Below are 20013 nucleotides of genomic sequence, written 5' to 3'. Positions count from 1 at the left end.
AAATATAATTGAAAACACCTTTTGAAGTTACAGCCTTCATGGTTCCAATTATTAAAAGTGACCCGAAGTCCAAATTATCAGGATCACTCGGTGTATCACCAGCCCTCCAAACACCTACTGTAGAGTTATTTTGAGATACATGCCTGGCCAATGGATGATCAGATACTCCTTCAAGACCAGAGAAATTAATGTTCAATAGCTGAAACTAAGGTGCGCAGATAAAGAAGGCAAGCCCTAGCATCTATATTATACTGACCCTTCGTTTTGCTCTCTGAACTTGATTGAGGGTCAGCCAGGAGCAGCTAGTTGACGTTTCCTATTTCTGTGGATGACAGGATCAATTATTCAATGAATTCAGATCATAAATATTTATAGTTATATCTGAAAGTTTAATTGCAGGAGAACAAAGAGGAATTCCAGTGGTTTCAATTCATCCATTACTCTTGTGAGAGAGCGTGGCATTTTGGGGACTCTCTCACTTTAATTTGGGGACTTTGTTCACGGTCCTCGTCTATTTCAAAGAAGTTTCTTACATCAATCAGGAATATAGTTGAAAACAGGATGTTGCCTGGTTGCTTATGTATTTACACAAATAAATTCACAAAACAACAAACAAAAATCTACTCAGTCTCAGAGTGCTGCAGCTAAGCTGCTTTGCCGGTTCATCATAACAATATTAAATACTCAGATTTCATATTTTACCTTTCAAGGGCAGCACACGGTCCTCTCCCCATAGCACACGGTCCTCTCCCCATATAGACATAGTCAGACACAGACAATTCCATATAGGGTTTTCCCTGCCTTTATACAGGGACCCATTACCTTACAAATATTTCTCCTTTAACCAGCCCAGTCCTCCAGCACAATGCAGGCTGGGAAATGCAGTCATGATACCCCAGTTTTAAATGTCAGGGCTACATTTTCCTCTGCCCATAACTAGTGTGGAAAAATACTGCACAGGATTCTTGGGCTGATATACTTCCCGTCCATGACCTTTCCTGTTATTTTAGCAGACTCCATAAACATTTAAAATTCAATTATAACATGAAATATGCATGACCATGATTTCCTATCGATTTGTTCATTCATATAAATCTTGCCTTCATAAAACATCTAAACAATGCTCCATTCACCTGTAATAATTTATTATGAACAGAAACGTATTTTAAACTGCATCCTGCTTATGGAATGAAATGTATACTGGGAATGGTAAGCATTCACATTCAACCCACTGTATAATAATGATTGTAAAAGAAAAAACACTACTCTATTTACAGTAATTTGCTATGAAGTTTTTATGACAGCTTATAATGTAAATATAATGGCATGCTGCACATGATGGTACCAAGACCAAGTCTACTGTACAACGTGAGTGAAAGTCACATTTTTATTATTCCATATTTGCTTACTGTAAACATACCGGGTACACATTACAGATGGAATGTTACTTTAATTAAATGTATTGAATAGTAAATGCCTTTAGAGTCAAGTACTACTTCTAGTAAAGCCAGGTAAAGTCAATAGAAATCAGTAGGAAAGGAAATGCATTGGTGTAATTGGATGTACCCCCACTACTTGTTATAAAACGGTATCTCTCGAAACTTCTAATATGCTTAGGGCTGAGTTCAACGAAAACTCAGAATTTTGCTGTGTTAAAAACAAACATGTCAGTGTAGGCAATGTAATTATCTGCCCCTATAATAAATAATGTATAATGGTCATATCCCATTTCCTATCTGCAATCCCTTATAACAGTTACCATGCTATTTTTGCAGTTTTATATATGCATTTACTATACATGTATTCTGGTTTGCTATGTTATATTAATATGAGTTACCATATCTCACTATTCTTTAAATGCTTAGCTATAATTTTCCATGCTTTCACTGGTTTATTACATTTTGCTGTGCTTTTACCACACACACACACACACACACACGCACACACGCACACACACCTTAGGAGCCGGCTCTTTTGTTCAGCGGTATCGGCGCTATACTTCAGTGCCAGAGGTCCCAGGGTTCGCGCACGCCCTCAGTTTACTGGTTATTTCAAGCTTCAACAACAATACTACTACACTACTACTACACTACTACGACCACTACGACTACTAATAAGCTTGTTACTTGAATGTTGGGTAGTGCGCGGTTTACTTCAAAACAAACAAACAAAAATGACCATGTACATCATTTACATTGATTAATAATATTACACAGCTGTCTACAAAGTATTTAAATTACATGAAATTGCAGCAAATGTTTCAACAGTTTTACAGTGTTATAAAATGACGAATATAGCAGCATTCACTACCACATATAAACTGTGGTTCACTGCGTTCATTCTTTCCCAAATGATTTGTCGCAAGCTGCAATGTTCCTCTATAAAGCTGGCGGCACAGCTAGCGAGACGTTAGGATTATTGTTTATCAACACAGTTCCGATGTCGTCTTAATTTATGGATTTATCAATGAGATTCACTGTGTGTGTGTGTGTGTGTGTGTGTGTGTGAGAGAGAGAGAGAGAGAGAGAGAGAGAGAGAGAGACCCCCCCCCCCCCCCCCCCCCCCCCCCCGTTTAAAAAGTGCGTGGGCAGTGGCCCGTTGGCGCCTGTGAACCTCACACATAATAAGCTAAATAAAACTGTTCTCTTACAGTTGGTCTTCAGTACCCGGACTGTGGAAACCCTGATTTAGAGGACAGATCAGGAACCCCAGTGCACTAGATCAGCCATTTTGAAAAGAGCTTTGAAACAGACTTTAGTTAGTGTAAAAAGTTGTCATGACGCTATATATCGCTACTTACTCTTTACACTTATATATTACAGTGTGGTTGGTTATACGAGTAAGTCGAATAACGTTTAATTAACGTGGACGATCCCTCTCTCTCTCTCTCTCTCTCTCTCTCTCTCTCTCTCTCTCTCTCTGTGTGTGTGTGTGTGTGTGTGTGAGTGTGAGAGAGAGAGAGAGAGAGAGAGAGGAGAGAGAGAGAGAGAGAGAGAGAGAGAGAGAGAGAGAGAGAGAGAGAGAGAGAGAGAGCGAGCAAGCGAACAAGAGAAGAGAGAGAGAGAGAGAGAAAGAAAAACTCGGAGACCCGCTGCTGCGAGGGGAAATGTACACAGGAAAATATTCTTGTTTATATGAACAAATCTAGTAACAATTAACCGTCTACAGGATTATCTCTAAACTTCAGACTGGGAGATAAAGGTTTTGCTTTTATCCCTGGATTCATCATTGGTTTCATTCATTAAAAAGGGGGATTTTATATGTTGTAACCCTAATCGAGAGAGTGAAGTGGTGAAAAGCAGGGAGAGAAATGCAAAGAGTGACGGAGACGCGGTGAGTTTTTTTTTTTTAAATTTGTATTTATTTTTATTTAAATAATAATTTAAATACTTTTTGTATTCAGATAAAATTATATTTGATATAAAAAGTGCCACATAAAACAGCCAGTTAAAATCAGGTTAATTTTGAGGTTAGTTCAATTGAAAAAAACTTTTAAATATCAATGTATGCAATGCAGCCACTTTTCTTCAACTGTTATTTTTATGTTTTTTTATTTTATTATTATTAGACGTTGCATGCTTTTTCATGGATGTTAGTGAATCTTTCCTGTTTAATTTATATTCTGTTGACCAGTTTCACTGAGCGGTAATTTCGTGAATGAACGTATAATTAATTGTACTTAAATACATTTAGGTCTGTGTTTTTTTAAAACGCTACAATTGAGATGTTTACGGCTTACTTAATGCTATGTTATGATATGTCCAAACTCCAGTATTACACATTTGAATTGGTTATCTATTTTATTGTTGTTTTATGTGTAATATCACACTTCGTTTGTTGTTCTGTTTGTGCTCAGAACAGCTATGGTAAGTTACAGGTAAAAGTACGTTTGTTAACGAGACAATCTAAACATAAAGATATTTTAATAAAACAAGACAATTATATTTCAGAAATGTTTCGTATTGCCACTTAAAACAAGATTTCAAATTGAAGGTTCCAGTGACAGGTAAGAAATTGTAACTGGAACCGCATTTTGTCATTTTAAATATATCCAAAACAATGCAGTGCTTCATCAAATCAGGTTATTGGATTATAAGAAATGCACCTGTACATCGATATCAGTAATGTATATTTAGTACAGTTAAGCTACGTGAATATGTCGCGGGAATCATGACATTTGCAAATGGAATTGCGTGCTTAAGGCGGGTTTACAGACTGCAGTGCTTGTAAATTTGTATTATGTAGTAGAAATACAATTATCGTTTCTTTCTAAATCCTTACTGATTGCTAGTTGTCACCAGTGTTGCATTATCTAGTCGGTGAAATCCTGTAGCTACAGTTGGCTTAGCCTTCGACCATTAAGCTTATCTTAAGCAGATTGTCTAAGAAAATTGTTGCTTTTAAGTAAATTAGACGCTATATCTGCAAGGAATGAATTCCAGACGAGGCCTGCTCGATAATTAATCTTCCTGTTCTATATGTGTATATTATCTGTATGTGGCATTTGTCACTTTGTTCAGATAGGGAATGATGTTCAGAAGTGGCTAGTGCTGCAGCTGCTGAATACTGCCTGGTACACCAGGGCGCGTGCAAGTTTTAAAATATGACGCGCCGTTAAAATGTTAAACGCGGAGCTGCACAAATACGACTTCTTATGCTACTGTATCTTCTAACGAGGCCAATATGAATCAACGTTGTGTAAAATTTATTCTCGTGAAGATATTTTTTCACCTTAAAGTTTAGGGTGGTGGTATTTCAATTAATAGAGACCTTTTTAATGTTATTTGTCTTGGTACATGGAGTGTCTTTCTCTGACCCCCCCCTCTCCAAATTTTCTCGTTTATTGAAATGGACATGATAACCCCTCCTGCCCCGCCACCGCCACCGCCGCCGCCGTTGAAAAACTACGGCGGAGTTAATGGATGACACTTCCTCTCGGAGACTCCATTTAGAAGAGACCGACAAGCAAATGTAATTTAATGCATTTTGTAGATCCATATTTACTCGGCATATCTTCGATTTAACAAAATTATGTTGCATTAGCAGGGTGAAATAAAACGTTCTCGTGTCAGAATGTTGTGGAGGAGTATTAAATCTGCTTCACCACCGGAGTTTAAGAGGAGAGAACAGCATCAGTGAGCTCCTTGAGGGAATAGAAAGGGGGAGGTACAGTTAAATGAGACTCTGCAATCTCAGTCTTAGCCAGTGCAAGGTGCCAGAACAGTCAGTTGTTGCCTACCGTATTTCCTTTTTAAATAACTTTCGTCTGGCCAGACAAGACTCACCTTTGAACCAAAGTTCAGCTCAGTTAGTTTTCTTGTAATACAAATGATTTGCATATTTTAGGTTTTGCAATAAAGAGTAACAACATGGAATACTGAACAACTTGGTATTTCTGTAGGGAATTAATTTTCTGGCTTTAGAAGATAGAGGTACAGCGTGGAGGGAGGTCAGATTGGGACATAAGAACATAAGAAAGTTTACAAACGAGAGGAGGCCATTCTGCCCATCCTTGCTCGTTTGGTTGTTGGTAGCTTATTGATTTCAGAATCTCATCAAGCAGCTTCTTGATGGATCCCAAGGTGTCAACTTCAACAACATTACTGGGGAGTTGGTTCCAGACTCCCACAATTCTTGGTATAAACATATATATTTCTACTAGGAATCCGAAAATTATAACTGAAATTAGCTACAGTAAGTGCTGAACCATAGATGGACGAATGTACAAACTCCAAGACATGGGAGGTAGAAATTTAGGAACAACCCCAGGTATTAAAGGAAAGATACAGGAGTACAATGTATTATTAGTTTCTAAATAAAACAGATCATGTATCCCAAGGGTATCCATTGCGTGTAAAGTACAGCAGGCGAAAAGGACTAACGTATATTAAAACAAGCTGGGGCACACACTGAACTGATCTTTATCATTATAAACCCAGTTCGCAGAACAACCTGAAGGCAGGAAGAATGTTACAGCAGTTGCCACTAGGGCAGATCTGAAAGGCCAAGGCAGTGACTATGAGATGGGTGTACGGCTAAAATCATCACTTGGGACCAGCATATTAATATAATTACAGTGCCTTAGACTGTATCTACTGGTGGTACAAACATAATGATGTTACACAACTCTGTAGGAGCACAGTAAACAAGACAGCAGGAGTTTAGAATGGTGCTGTGCTTTAAAGAGGTGAAATGCATTTGGGAGAGGTGCTGTCTGATGGATCTGATTTAGACCGGCAGTGTCATGAAGGAGAGGGAAATCATAGATGGTACCATGTGATGCTGCTGTTTCCAGGGTATTGTATAACTCAGCCAGAGCAGCAGTGCTGGGGAATTATTTGAAGAGACTCAAGGCTGATCATGTACAGTACAAAGGACAGGATGTGACTAGACACAAGTTAAGCTTATTCACAGGTTGTTGAAAGTAGCTCCAAGAAATGATGGTGTTCATTTGCAGCAGACTTTGCTTTGCTTTTCTTCCAAGAAGCTAAGTTGCTGCTAAACCCTCAATTGTAAACAAAAGGTTCATTTTGTCAGTTCTAATTAACAGCCCAGCAGCAATCCAGATCCCTCTTTCCAATTGTTGAAGAGCCATTTAATGACAGTGTCTCTTTGCCACTCTGGAGAATTTAAAAATCTTTTTAATTTTAGGTGTGACTGAGAGTGTAAACATTGTGTTTGGTTGGTTTGCTGTGATTGTGACAGCCAAAGTGGTTTGCCTGAACTGGTACAGTAGCAGAACATTAGCGGAGCTAAACAATTTGTGTGAAACCGTGGGAGTAGTTTGCAAATCACCAGATAATTTGACTTTGTTTATTGAATCCAGATCACCTGTGCTTGAAGACTGTTGGTGGTATTGTACATGCCATTACACTGGCCATGCAATGATTTTTTAAAGATAAACAACAGAAGTGGATAGCAACACGAATTACTGGTTTGTTTATCATTGGGGAGAGAAGTAAAATGTGCTAAGTTTATTTTTTTTCCTGTATTATACACATTCTACCTAACAAAAAAAAAAATAAAGCACTGCTTAACCATCTCATACCAATAATTATTGTAATGCAATATACATTAATTACACAAATCTGCTGCTGATTAGTCTGTTTGTTTGGTGAGTGCTACAGCTGTTATGAAAGAAGCTAAAGACAAATATAATCTAAGCTTGTCAAAACTAATTTGCAGAAGGGAAAAAAATAGATTGCACTGCACTAGTAGTACATTTTCATACAGACCCTTTTAAAAAGAGCATGGCCCTGAAGAAAAATGAAAAGCTTTCATGTAAATAATGAATACACTAGAAGGAATGAAAAGTAGAGAAATAACTCTGTTGTAGTCTTCCCCTCCAACACCACCACTTTCCCATCACTTTCTACTGGACTGTACTGTACCTTGAATCATATACAGGGATTCCTCATGTAATTAGGGGGAGGGGGGGGGGGGGTCATTTTTAATTTGGTTCTTTGAAGGACAATGAATTAGGTTGGGTTGTAATTAAATAAGAAATTACTAATCGAAAGTGTCTAAAATCCACTTTGCACCACAATTTTCTGTTTTCTTAAAAAAACAACAAAAAACCCTCAACCAAAGGCACTAAAGCTTAACCTCCTTAACACCTTTTGTGTTTTGTGAATAGAGTGGATTATACTGGACTCTTTCAATGCAGAGGGAGGCATGCAAGGCACAAACAACTTTTTGTAAAATAATTGTGGGAAACTGATCTGGGTTGCCTGGGAATAGGTTCTTATGTCGAACATTTCCTATGGCCAGGGTATTGGGATGCAAGGCTTGGTTTGGAATGCTGTGTAAAATGCAAAGGAATATCAGATGCAGACATACTGTACAATATCATCATGTGAGACACAGAAAAGTTCATTTAATTCTGCTGATGAACATAATGCTCTGAACCTAGAAATTACAGGTGCAAGATCTTAAAAGCTTCACAAATACACTCTACAGAAGGTGCTCAATTATTTAAATTGTACGATCGTCACTAAATGCTTTTAGAGATTTCTAAGGTAATGGCTGCCTCCGAGAAACAATTCATACCACTTAGTAAGTGCATGTTGGTTTTATTTGGTTAATTTCTTGTAAATGGAGAGCTTACAGTGGAAATAACACCTGCTTTTTATTCTATTTATTTATTTTAGTAATTCTGGTAGCTATGTCACTTACACTGTCTGTCATTTTTGATAACAATGCCGGTTTTAACACATTTTATCAACACCACAACAGTTGCCCTTTTTTGGTGTAGGCCTGCACTTTCTTTGTACCAGTACTCCCTGTAGCTGTAGCGGATGGCCAGTTACAGGTTGGTAATGTTCATGCATCTCTGCATTTTTATTTAGTCAGTCATTTTATTTAGCATTTCACTGATTTACGTTGGATCGCCTCTGAGACCAAAATTCTAAATCTTAAAAGTTCACCCTGACCCCAACATAAATCTCCTACAGTACATCACAAAATTTCTATACCCCCCCCCCCCCCCCCCCCCCCCCCCCAAATAAATGTTTTATTTTGTGATAAATATGTGATGGCAAGGACATGCTCATACCATTCACACATCTAATTACCATTTGTGGGATGGTCAGCCTTTTCAGATGAATGATGCACAAGCAGGTGACATGTGACGTGCTTTGGCCTCCTCTGTATCACACTGACCGCTGCACAGCTAGGGAATTGTAAACCAATACTTGCTTTTATTATTGCTCACACCACGATAAAAATGCCTACCTAAGTTAAAACCAACACTAGAAATTGCAGCAGGGTAAAGTATTAGTGACGTGGGGAAAAATAATTAGCCATTATCACAGTCGTCTCACAAAAACCGTTCAAATTCTAACAACGTATCGGTCATTATCGAGTTAAAATGCTTATTTAAAAAAAAAAAAAAACTTCCCTCAGTAAAAGTTTAAAGGAACAATAAGTCCTCTTTTTATACAGCATGGTATAAAAAACTAATTCAAATAAATCCCGATGTTTTAAGACACGTTCCGATTTTCATATTCCTGCCGTCGCAAGCCTTTGCCTTGTTTTGTGTAAAATCTGACAAATGCACATAACGGTAAATTAGGAAAAAAACAAAACAAAACATTAAACCCACTGTCCAAAACAAACAAACAAACAAACAAAAAAACAACAAGGTTTCAAAACTACATTAACATTATGGCCTATTCACATGGAAATAATTCGATCTCTTTTTGGTTTTTAATTTGCCTTGTTGTTTAAAATTTATGAATTACGTGGCTCAGCTTCTGCTAAAAAGCAGCAGTCCCTTCCAGTGTGCTACGGCTGCAGAGATGCATTTCACTTTTTTTGCTGTCATGTTTTAATCAAAACATTGCATAGCCACTTAGATTTGCATTATCTTCGGTGAATACAACTACTGTAGATCGTCATTTTTCCAAACACTATATTAGAGATAGCCTACCCTTTCCTGCAACGGAACTTTCGACAGGGACAACTCCGGTAGACAATTTGATTTTGCAGCTCCATACTTGATACATGTATGTGGATTTATTATTAATTGACTTACTGCCCACATCACAACCAAGATATGTAGAATATCTCTTTCCTACATGTATATGCCTAATCAATCTACATACCACGTCGCATCCAAAAAATGCGTCACATACTGGAGTGCTCAGAAAAACATGACACTGATCCAGAAATTCATGACACGGACCGTGAAATTCATTCTTCACCATGAAAACTGTCTATTTTTGTGTACTTTTATCCTGAACTTAAATCCAATTAAACCTGATGTGTTAATAAACTTGTTTCAATTTTAAAAAGAAAACTGGACAGGATTTATTGATTGACACTTAACAGCAGCCGATAACCACCCTGGACTCTCCTCACTGATTGGTAGATATGGGCATCTGGGGCGGGTTTTGTATTCCAGGTGATTTCAACTGATGTTGTTAAGCGAGTGAACATTTTGCGAGTGCCCAAAATGAATAAAAATTCTGATGTTAAATATTATTAGTTTCACGCAAGACAGGCGGCTACAGTTGGGACTGATTTAAAACAAAATAATTGTATAAAATACATTAACAAAGGAGGTTACTCTTGATCTCTGCATCATCATCCTATATTTATTCACGGACACATCATCTCTTTGACAGTAAGTTAATATATATAAGACTTGTTTTTAATTTCATGATGTATTCAATTTCAGTAAAATATTATCGACTTGATGATCGTGGGGTCCCAATCGATAAGCAATTTGATTATTCTCGTTATCGTTACATGCGTAGCTTTATATTGAATTAAAACTATGCTTTTTGTTATAAAGTCACTGGGATGTTTGCTCAAGGATAACACGAAGTTGCATCCATGAACCCAGCACTGCTACTGTGTTATTTATTTATTTATTTATTTTAAACTGTGTAATTAGCACCTGTGTTATTGAGTGCTGTGCCTCTCATGGCTGAAACTGGCATCTACCAAGTATTAAAACTGCAATACAATGTGTTTGTATCCCAGTAGTATAACTATTTAGTGCTTTGACAAATATCAGAATATTTGAATGAACATTTTTTGACATGCATGCAAAGGCAACAATCCATGTCCGTGTCCGCCAGATATTACAGTAGTCTCTGCGTATAGGAACACCTCCTAAGAGAACACTTTGCCTAAGAGAACACTCTTTTGGTAAAGCTGATTTTTTCTTATTTTAAATGCTCTGCCTAAAATGACAGGAATTTCACTTAAAAGAGCACCTTTATGGCACTGATGGCAATTTGTTCACAGCTGATACAGTACTGTTTTGCAACCTGATAACTCATCTCGTCATCCACCTTAAATTAAAATGGTTTATTCAGTCTTTTCAAAAGTGACTTGTCACCATGAGAGTGTCTTGAGGCACACTGAACACAGATTGATTTATTCAATCTTTCAAGAACAGCCATCATATCATTGACTTATTTTGTTTTCTCATTTCCACGAGTGCACCTCATCATTATAAAATGGCATGTAAACAAATGTCAAAAAGCGCCGCTGCCGAGCAATTTGTGTTTCCCATTCTGATGAGTTGCTGCATCATTCTGTTAAATAATCTGCAAATGTCTTGAACATTGCTCCTATAGATGTATTGGTAATTAATCTAGAGCTTTTTTAACGTGTGTGGGTTCGGAGTTAATTTAGTTTGACAGTGTATCAACTTTGGTTTGTCTGCTACTTTTGTTATTATAGTTTATTAACATACACTTGCCTGTTGCTTTTCTCTTATTTATTCAGTTAATTTCATATGTTGATGCATGTGGGTAATGACAATTAATACATTTTATTTATTTATTGATTCATATTCTCCCGAGAGGTGAGACTACTGTATTACTTTGTGATAATGTTTTCTATGACTACTTTGTTTATTGTGAAGAAACGCAATGTCACAAAGAAGAGCTGCTTAGCTGTGTGGATAATGCCTAGTAATTCTCACAAGCAGCAGCAAGCTACTGTAGGTTTCTGATGTGGGGGAAGGGGATAGTTAATTGTGGTTGTCATTAATTGAATTTGATTGTCCTAGCTAAAGATTGAGAGAGACTAGGGGAGAATTTAAAGGTCAGCATCGGTCACATAATTTTAAACAAAATAGATAGGTTTGGAAATTACATAAATGGTTTTGAGTGGAAATGCTTCAGCTTTAATTTTTCCCCAGCTGGAGAATTGCCAGTGGAAACCTAAGAGCATTCCAAATTTATCCTGACAGAAAAAAGCAGAGACATTTAGCATTCTTTCAGAGTGCTTTTAATCAGGATTGTTGTACAGGCCATTCTTGCTGGTTTTGTTTTTTTTTTCTTCCACAGGTCAAAATGAATATCCAACATACAGATGCAGTCAAACTGTTACATACCCCAATGGAAATTTATAATTTCTAGAAATTTCTCAAACAAATAATTATAGGAAAAATCATTTTAGAAAAAGTTTTGCATTTGTGGATGAGGCAAAATAAATAGATGTTGACAATTATTTATTTCAGTAATTTTTTTGCAAAACTCCAAAAATGCTAATTCAAAAGTATTCATACCCTGACAAGGAAAGTGAAATGAATAGCTAGTTGAGACACCTTTAGCAATAATAATCTCTTTTAAACTATTAGGATATTTGGCATGATTCTTTAGTGATTTTTGACCATTCTTCAACACAAAATTATTCCAATTCAGTCAAATTCCAAGGACTTCTCTTGAGCATAGCCTTATACTCATACCAAAGATTCTCAATCGGATTTAGATTGGGACTGACTAGGCCATTCCAGAACCTTGATTTTATTCTTTTTTAACCATTCTGAAGTAGATTTTGATGTGTGCTCTGGATCGTTGTTGTGTTGGAACGTCCAGTTGCACTTTAAACCAAGTTTTGTGGCGGAGGATTTCAGATGATTGGCCAATATTTTTTGGTATGCTAAGGAATCCATTTTACCATGTATTGGAACTAAATTCCCTGTGCCATTGGAGGAAAAACTGGCCCATAGGATATTGCCACCTCCATGCTTGACAGTAGGTATGGTGTTCTTTTCTTTGTCTGTCTCACCAGATTTTTTTCTCCAAACGTAACAACTGTCACTGTCAAAATAGGAGGCACTTTTTTACACAGAGAATTGGAACCAACTCCCAAGTAATGTTGTTGAAGCTGACACCATGGGATCCTTCAAGAAACTGCTTGATGAGATTCTGGGATCAATAAGCTACTAACAACCAAACCAGCAAGATGGGCCAAATGGCCTCCCCTTGTATGTAAACTTTCTTATGTTCTTAAATAAAATGCCTGGTTTAATTACATTTCAGAAATTAAATAGTAAAAGATCCTGTGTGTAATTGAGAGGCTAAATTGATGCATGTTTTCAGCATTTTATCTGAAGAAGGAATGTGAGAATTTGAAGCCTGCACTCTGGCTGGAAGATTACAGTTAATTAACAGCTCTGAGTTAAATTGATAAAATAGCAAAGTTGTTTTCTGCTTAATTTATTCTTACCTCTGTATTTATCCTTTGAAGCCTGTAATCAAAGCTTATCTTTTTTTTTTCTTTTTTTACTTACTGTTGCTGCTGTAAGTTGTAATTTGTAAAAACACTACAAGAGATGGCCCTTTTGCAGTATGTGTATGAGACAGCATGGGGTGGAAATACCCAGTTACCTTGCTTTTGCAGTACGGTATTGATGAACTAGGTTCCATGTTTGAAGTGCTTTCATACAGAAGCATGTTCAAGAGGTAAGAGAATGAGTGACAATAATGCAAATAGTCTACCAGTGATTATGAAGTGAAAACATTCTTGATAAAACATTTGAGTACATAGGTCAGTGAACTATTTGGGTTTAAAATATTTAACACAGCTATTTGTAAGATTATGATACTAAAGCATTTATATAAATATTTAATGGCTGGAGGACTTCAATAAATTTGACTGAGAAAATGCTGATCAGTCTTATCTTTTAGATTGGACAGATAGGTCAGTGCTGAGGCAGAAGTGAGGGGTTTATGGAGACTCTACAGTAGAGAGCTTGTGGTATGGGGAGGCCATTCATTTCCAGTGCCATCTGGATTAAATCAAATCCTATCTGATTAATATAGCAAGAGTGGGATGTTATACAATTCAATGCTGGCATGTTAAAGCTGGAGTTCTGGAAAGGGGACTTCTTGGATTCATGCCTGTTCATGAATGTTGGTGTTGGATTCACCATTCAGTGACTTCCAGGGTCAGTTTTTTTAGTGGAAAGAAAGACCATCCCAGTCTTTTTTGACTCATAAATGGACATTCACATGCTGTTTTATTCCTTTGAGAAATATTTTTTTTTACTTTAAATAGTTTAACTAATGGCCTATATTTGATGATCAAATTACATTTTTAAATGTGTTCAATATCGGCTTTACCCCTGCCTATTATTCTGTAGTTATTATTTCTTTTTGGATGTATGGGTTACATTTAAAAAAAAAAGAAAGAAAGAAAGAAAATGGTGGCTGGCAGTGGTTATAGTTAAGTTCTGGCAAATTGTTACTTTTATTGTAAGAGGAAGCTTTTTTAAACCGATTTGGACTGTCAATTTAACACAAAACTGTAGGAAACCATGAATTACATCCAGTGTGAATACGTTCACAAAAGGTTCTCAGAAGTTAAATGACAATCATTGTACCGTTACTCTAAGGAGGGGTGTTGAATGAGCGTGTAAAACCATTCAAAAAGGTTCAAATATACACATTGAAAGGTACTTTGGATAAAGGCAATTTTTCAGCTTGTAGACCTTTATCAGGGAATAGGTGCACCGAGAGCAGAAGAATTAATTACTAATTCATTAGGCTAGTTACTAATTTTTAACTGATTAACTGGTAATTAATTAGTTACTAATTAATTACTAATTCCTCTGTGTCGTTTTGGTTTGAGTGATGTTTTTTTTTTTTTCATTTTCAATTTGACCTTTCATCTGTTTTTAATTGGTGGGACAACCAGCCCATTTTGATACACCGTGTGGGCAGGCCTCACCTCCTGAAGGAGCAAATTCTAAATGTACAAAATTGAAAATTGTTCCGATTAGTTACCGATATTCGTTTGATGATAGAAGTACGGTAGGTTTTCAAAAGGGTTGCCACTTCAAAACATTGTAAGAAATGTGTGTTTAGAGAGATAAAGGTGAAGAATTGTGGGGTTCAATTGGTCCAACTGTATTGCAATTAATTTGTGGTGCACCAAGGGGAATAGCAAACAGTGCAAAGTAATGAAAGAAAATGCTGGGGAAGGAGGGTTGATTGCAATCAAGATCAGCAACACTGTTAAATGGTGATCAGAATAATATCAGAGCGGGGACTGGAGATAAAGACTTGTGAAGCAGCTGAAGTGCCCTACAGTAACATCCCTGACACGGATGATGGGAGACGGTGCCAGTGTTAACATTGGGAGGTTACTGCCCCACAGCGATGACAGAAATGTGATTCATGAGGCCAATTGCAATATATGGCAGTAGCTTTGGGGAATTGTAAGTGGTTATATTTTAATTAATTCTACCAGTTTATAATTTCTTCTTTTTCCCTATGTGCTACAGCTAACGCCTCCTCCTCCACCTGGGAAGCCCACCTTCTTGACAGTTTGTTGAGTCTGCTCACATGCAAAAAACACCATCACTGCATAGTTACCTCCTTAGTTACCGCACGCGCTGCTTAAAAATCGGATCAAAAAATCCGATCAGTAGAGCCAGACCCTGATCCATTTAGTACAACGCCTTTTCAAGATCCAGTGAGCCTGGATCCGATTCTGTTTTTTGATCTCTTAGTACATCTGGCCCCAGAAGACAGTAAGAGATTGCCATATTTTTTAGGAGGGAGGGGGGATTTGTTCTTTAGCCTCAAATTCAGTTACAGTTTTAGGGAGAAAATTGATCTACTGTAACTGGTGAAGGATCTAAATATTGCTGTCTCTTCATTAAAATCGGACCCTCCTGCTTTTTGCATATTTTAACAGACAGAAATACGCTAAAGACCCACATGCCCTTTGGTGCATAAGGGCACTTGTTTTAAATAGTGGTGGTTTGTAGATCCACCAGTTTTTAAATCAGTTGAGTAGAACCCATGGACTTTTCTAACCCTCATCTAAGAAAAAAAAATGATCATCTTAAAAACTCTAGTGACCAAAATAGCTATGAAAAGGTACCCTGAGATACAGTGAATGCAGATGGGGGAAAAAAAACGAACTATAATCCTGTATCCTCATCAGTTCTCGGGTCTCATTGGAGGAAGGTGGGGAACACTTACTGTAACCCTAGCAACATTCCCTCTGCTAGGTGAGATCAATATCATATCTGAAGACTGGGTTTTTTTTGTTTTAAATATTTAACCAAAGACAAAGGAAAGGGTCTCATTTCTTATTCAGTCCTGAGGCAGGAGGCAGCAAAGCTTATGATCATCAACTTCCTAAACCTCACTGATGGACTGTCAATCAGTTGTGTGATTTCTGGTCAATTCCACAGATTCTGAAGCTCATATTTTATTGAGTACTGTATATCCTGCTTTTAAAGACCACTGTACCTTTGCACAGTCTTTCACGTGCAGCCAGCAACGTTAGGTGGATTGCACAGAAGCCGCCTACCATACTGGTCTGTTGGTTTTTGCATCTGAATTGGGCACAGAACTTGTTTTGCAATTGTCCCAACAGCAACTCATGCATATTTAAATGATGTGAAGAGAGAATAACGCTATTGTTTTTCAAGTGGAGAAATGCAAAACCTGAAGTATTAGTAGCCAAAGCATGGCTAAAAAAAAAGTAACAAATAACAGCCAGTTTGGGTAAGGATTATTTTGGAATTTATCATGTCATATTTTTGGCATTCCAGAATTCCTTGCAGGATAAAGTTGCACGCAAGCTGCACTTTTTGTCTTGAAGTGGACTACAGTGGATTTAAGAAATTGTTCACACCAAGCATGCAATCACCTACCCCCATATCATAAAGTGATCCCATTCAAAACATGTGTCATCAGTAGAAGTTTCTCTTTTTTTTTATGCTAGATTCTCATTTCTCTATCTAGAAATCCCTGTTAAACCCCCACTTTCTCTGTGGCTGATGCTAATACTTTCAAACAGTGTATTTACTGGTGGATTACCGTATTTCAAAAAGGCACTTGATTGGCAGCTTGATTTGGATGTATTTATTTTGAATTGGTTATATATTCCCTGTTTTCTTTTTTTTATTCCCCGTTCTGTATAAGTTGGTCTGTTAGTGCTAACATATTTTCACTTGGTGGCAAGATGCAGTCTTACATAGAGTTCAAAGCTACCTTACCTCTTCCTGTGTGACCTCAACTGGAGTTTACTGTAGAACAACAGATTTTATTATTGAGATGGGGTTAGTGAGCTCTGAGTTTTTGTGCTCTCAGTTTGACTGAGTAGACAGTGCACAGTGTAAACCACCTTGACATTTTCTGTGTTGTAATTCCTACAGTACCTCCCTTTGTCCACTGCAGGCCCTTGGACGTTGCACAATGTGATGTAATTGTAAACACCATGTGTACATATAACTATTTGCTTTTGTTGAATATTTCACTAAAGTCTTGACTCTAGGGAAACCCTAAGTAGGCCTGTGCATTTTAGCTTCAGTGAATTCACAGCGCACAGGAGAATAGTTTTTCAACCTTTGGCTTAATAGGACTACACGTTAAATCCTAATTTTAACTGCCTTTTTTATATTGTGCTCCACCAAACTATAACTTTTATTTCTTTATCGAAAAGCAAGAGCACACATTACTAGCATAGTGGAATATGGCCTTGGGGCTGTAAGCAAGTGGATAAACACTGTTTCCATTGTGTAATATTTATTTAAAGAAACAAGACCAGTGAAATTATCAAGTGCAACTTTGTGTTTAAATGTACTGTAGCTTTTATGAAAGACATGTTTCTACCACTACTATAACAGAGGGTCTTGTCTTCAAACTGAACCAAGGGTAAAAACAGAACTTTGAAGCAGGCACCTACTGTACAGCGCTGGCCTTTGTCCTCCAGAGGTTGGTAGCTCACTGACATCCGCTCTTGAGTTCCTTGGTGTAAAAAGAGGAAGCTGGCTTGGTCGTGGGATCAGAGGACACCCACTGAACCTTTGGTTCTCCTGAGCTGGGGGTGGGGGGATAGTTGGGCATTCTAAATTGTGGCGAAAGTAAAAAGACTCCTGATTTTAAGTTCTGGTATAGCAGTCCTATTGGATTCAATCCTATACAGCTTTCCTATTGAAGAGCTGAAGCTTTCTACTTACAGAACAGTAAATAGAATATTTCACTTATATTAATTTATATGAAGATTAAATTACAATACCAGCATAAATGCAGACGACTGTATAATATTACCAATCTCAGATATTGCATATCTAGAAATTACACCAGTGTCGCAAATCATCCCATTACCACTTGATTGAAGTGAGCGATAGTTTATGTATCCCCATTTAATCTTCTTTATATCGTAATTGGTTTACAATCGATCTCGACTGCTGGTTCACTGTAACAGGCTCGTATTTGAAAATGTACATTACAGTATTTCCAAGCATTACAGGCTGCAACGGGGCAGTAAATAGAACATCAGGGATGGAAATACGACTCCTATTGCACAGCAAGTTGAGCCATCCAGATTACAAACTTGATTGTGACTTGTTTCCATCTGTCTGATTGAGTTAAAAAAAGGTTTTGAAACTGCTCCTGTCCATTTCCGTCAGTAGCAAATCGATACCAACGTGATTCGAACTGGGTCACGTTTACTGCGCTGTGTTTACTTTTCTTTCTACGCAGCTGAATAAGGGCTTTTGTCTGAAACATCCTGAAATTAAAATACTTTTTGTGGATGTCAAAAAATAGTTATCTCCTTTCAAGATTAGTGTCATGGATTTATCAGGGTGTCTTGTTTCAGATCTCTGATACAGGAATTAAGATGTTTATAACCTGGTTTGCCTATTGGTGTGTCTCCTATTTTGTGGAAACGTCATTGCTTATCTTGGCAGTAAATTACTTTGTCCCTATACCTTAAGTGTCTGTATCTTTGGTGCAATGAATGGCCCTTAAGCGAAGGGACAGCGATAAAGACTTACTCCCTCCCACTCAGTGAAATTATAGAGGGGAGAAAAGGTAAAGAGTGACAGATCCATCACCACTGCTTGCTTTTAACTGGAAAGCTTTGGAAATCATGAGAACTGTCAAGAGAATAAAACAGTATACGTTTCATATTGTAAAGTAATTGATTATGAAAACCATTAGAGGAAAAAACTCCAGTGCCTCCTCAGCCATTAATATCTGTAATGGCTATGCAAAGGGAATCTTAAATTAGCATACCTGCAGACCTATGGGAATTCAAAGTGATGGCTTATACAAAACTGCAGTAATGTAATGATTTAGTTTCCCGTGTTTAAATATTAAAAAAACAAATACGGTAAAGCATTGCTGATTTTTATTTTATTTTTTACCATCCAGTAAAATATCAATGCCCTCATACTGTAAATTCCTGAAACCTTAAAGGGTTACCCATTAAAGTAAAACAACTAAGAATATTAAAGTAGGCTACATAGCAGCTATGTCTTATCTAGCTATGTTTTAGAAAACTGGAATGACATTTTGAATCATGGTAGTAGCAGCTTGCTTGCATTAGAAGGTTTTGAGTAATTTAAACAATAATATAAAAAAACACTGCATAACGGTGAAAAAGGGAGTTCTCCCATAGCAAATGTTGTAATGTTTGCCTATGCACAACTTAGAGTGTGTGGAGGATGGTATGGGTTTCTGGCTCCTTGCCAAAAACTAGAGCAATACGATTCAGGTTGAATGAGCTTTAATATTTAAAATGTAGTTATTCATCCGTTAGCTGCTTTTAAAGACACTGATTCTGAAACCTGTCCTTTTCCAAGACTAAAGTAAAAGTATCCAGACGTGTAATGAATTCATCGTTATTCAATGTCACGTTCCTGTGGGGTCTGAATCATTGTAGTGTAGTTTTAATGTAAAACTATTTTTGGTGGATGATTTCTGTGTTCGGCTTTTCAAGCAGTAGCCCGCACAAATACTGAATTATACATGTTGTTGAAAGGGCTGTTTGAAGTGAAATTGTTGGGTCTAATAATTTAAACAGCATCCCATCTAAACACTGAACCCATTTTACTGTGCTGGTGTTCTTCTCTTGTGATGATTTATTGACCCCTTTTATAACTATTATCACCAAATGCATAAATACAGTGAAAAAAGATCTCTGATGGAAAATAATTGCAAGTTTCAAGATAGCAGTATTAAGTACTACTCCAGTATTGCTGTAAAATATGGCACTTGACAGTCATTATTATGTTCATATATATATATATATATATATATATATATATATATATATATATATATATATATATATATATACACACATACATATATATATATATATATATATATATATATATAACACATTTAATTAAAAATTACCAGTTTATGATGCCACTGTAGGTTTCCAGTTTAGCTTTTTTCCCCACACATTATGGTTCTCTGAAAGTATTCCTTATGCTTTTTTCACAATTTACAT

At 37.0% G+C, this 20013-nt stretch overlaps 1 protein-coding gene across 1 annotated transcript in view; it reads left to right on the top strand.

Moving 5' to 3' along the window:
- The first annotated feature begins 3070 nt into the window (after positions 1–3070).
- LOC121331105 (receptor-type tyrosine-protein phosphatase F-like) overlaps positions 3071–20013 on the top strand; it is a 181901-nt gene continuing 164958 nt past the window's right edge. The window contains exon 1 of the mRNA XM_041278285.1: positions 3071–3333. The gene's annotated coding sequence lies outside the window, so the exon portion shown is untranslated. The remainder of the gene's footprint in view (positions 3334–20013) is intronic.

The sequence above is a fragment of the Polyodon spathula genome, chromosome 18, assembly GCF_017654505.1.
Source record: "Polyodon spathula isolate WHYD16114869_AA chromosome 18, ASM1765450v1, whole genome shotgun sequence".
Lineage (NCBI taxonomy): Eukaryota > Metazoa > Chordata > Actinopteri > Acipenseriformes > Polyodontidae > Polyodon > Polyodon spathula.
The sequence above is the reverse complement of the archived record's forward strand: the minus strand, read 5'-3'. Positions and strand labels throughout refer to the sequence as shown.